This window comes from Protopterus annectens, chromosome 1.part1 (genome assembly GCF_019279795.1).
Source record: "Protopterus annectens isolate FY-2018-M chromosome 1.part1, PAN1.0, whole genome shotgun sequence".
NCBI lineage: Eukaryota > Metazoa > Chordata > Ceratodontiformes > Protopteridae > Protopterus > Protopterus annectens.
The window spans coordinates 827,476,991-827,479,490 of NC_056726.1; positions in this window are offsets into that span (position 1 = coordinate 827,476,991).

The following is a 2,500-nucleotide window of genomic DNA, read 5'->3' on the forward strand; positions in this document are numbered from 1 at the left end:
TATAAGTAAGCAAGTTAAACAAGTTCCACAGGTTAGAGTTAATCCCAAGCATAAGTCAGGATTAAATTAAATTACACAGTAAAATGGTTAACAGATTTTTGCACATTCTAGAGAGAGTTAGCCAGGCTTGATACAGTGACATAGCCAGTTAAGTGCCAAATGTTGTCTGAGTCTAGTTTTAAATTGACCTATGGTGGAAAGTAAGGTGATATCAGCTGGAAGAAAGTTCCAGGATCTACTTACAGAGTTTGCAAAGAGAGAGTCACCGGCTCTGTTATTAATTTTGCTAGTCTGAATTAGTAGTTTGTTAGAGGATCGAAGCGGTCTAGGATTGTTATAGGGGGTGATAATATTTTTAAGTGCAGAAGTGTTGTCCTGATTATAGAGGATTAGATAGGCCATAATCAGTTGGTTATACTGGATTAGGCTGGGTAGTTCAAGCCACCCAAGCTGGTTTAGATTGATGCAATGATGTGTCCTAAATGGCAGCCCAGTGGCAAACCTGGCAATGTGGTTGTAGCGAATTGAAGGCTTTTTAAGGACAGTCTTGTTTAAATTCGAGAGTATGGGGGATGCATACAGAAGGGTTGAAAGAAGGTGAGACCGAGCTATGGCAATTTTAGCTGGAGGGGTTAGGAAGGTTTTTATTCTGTAAAGTGATCCTTGTTTTTTATTGATGGTTTTGATAGTTTGGTTAACATGTAGGTCGAATTTTAGATTATTATCTATGATGACACCTAATAGTTTTGTAGAGGGGTCAGGGGAGATTATTGTGCCATCATTTGAATTTATGGTAAAGGTGAAATCGGTAGACCTACGTGTTGGTGAAAATAACAGCATTTTAGTTTTTTTGAGATTTAGGATCAGACAATGTTCAGAAAGCCAGTTTTCTATTGTATTAAAGGTGGTCTGGGTAGCTGATCATAACTCTACTGGAGATATGGCCGAGCAAATCAGAGTAGAGTCATCAACATATTGGATACAGCTGACTTTTGGGATGACAGTATAAAGGTCGTTAATGAAGATAGAGAACAGCAAGGGCCCTAGTACAGAGCCTTGTGGTACACCAAGGGTGTTAGGTAGAAGGTTAGAGAGTTTATTCTGCCAGAGGACAGCCTGCTGTCGACCATTCAGGTAAGATTGAAACCATTGAAGGGCTCTAGTATCTAGACAGAATGTTTGCAGGGTGTGGATTAAAAGTTGGTGATAAACCATATCGAATGTCATGGAAAGATCCAAGAAGAGGGCTGAGGATATATAATTATTGTTGCGATTATGGTTTATGGTGTTGGTAAAGGCTAGGAGGGCAGAAGTAGTGCTGTGATGAGGACGGAAGCCATGCTGAGTGTCTGCCATAAGGTGATTCTGGATTAGGTGGTGCATGAGTTGTCTATGAATACATTTCTCCATAATCTTTGCAAGTGGAGAGAGTATAGCTATTGGCCTACAATTGGAGAATTCAGCAGAGCTGCCTCCATTGTGAAGTGGGATTACATAGGATATTTTCCAGATGGTGGGAATTTTAGCTTCTTCTATGGTTCGATTGATTAGTATTGAGACTGGGTAAGCAATAGCATCAGCTGATTTTTGTAGGTACTCGGCAGGGAGTTGATCATCAGAAAGTGTAGTGGGTTTTAAACTTTTGATCAAGGTATGGATAAGTGAAGTAGTGACTGGTTGGAAGCTGAATGCGAGTAGGTTTCTAGGGGTGCTACTTTCAGGACCAGGGGAGCTAGGAGGTAGTTGGCTAGCTAGGGCTTGAATTGTCTCAGTAAAGAATCGGTTAAAACTGTAAGAAACATCTTTAGGGGTTTTATCAATAGTAGCAGCAGGGATTGGGGTTGAAGTTTGTCCAGGATGTGGTAGATTATTTAAACCTGCCCAAAACTTCTGAGGGTTATTTTGATTTACTGTCTGTAAATTCCAGTAGTATTGTTTTTTGTCTTTTAAAATGGATTTTTTGTTTCGTTTCTGGATTGCCTGTATTTATTGTGATCTTGGGGGTCTTTAGAAGAACGCCATAAAGCCCATGCTTTGTTTCTAAGGGCAGTTTTGAGTTTAGACTGTTTAGAAAGTCATGGCACAGTTTTTGCCTTTGTTCTCTTTGAACAAACAGGTGCATGCAAATCAAGGATCTCAAGGAATTTGTTGCTAAAGTATGCTATTGCTTCCTCTATGGGGAGGTGTTTTAGAATAGACCAATTACATGAGTTTAGTTCTGTTGGAATATGGCAGGGTCAAAGTTTACATTGTTACTAACCTTTCTGAGTAAGGGTTGTTGGGAATTAATGGCTTTGTGCTTAATTACATATGTGAGAAGGTGATCACGTAGGCCATCAGGGATGGTACCGGAGGTGTACAGTTGGGGGTGACTATTTATGAGTACCCAGTCAAGTATGCTTTCTTTTTGGTTGGGTTTACCTATCCTGGTAGGGGTGGATATGATTTGTGTAATATATATATATATATATATATATATATATATATACATATACAATAT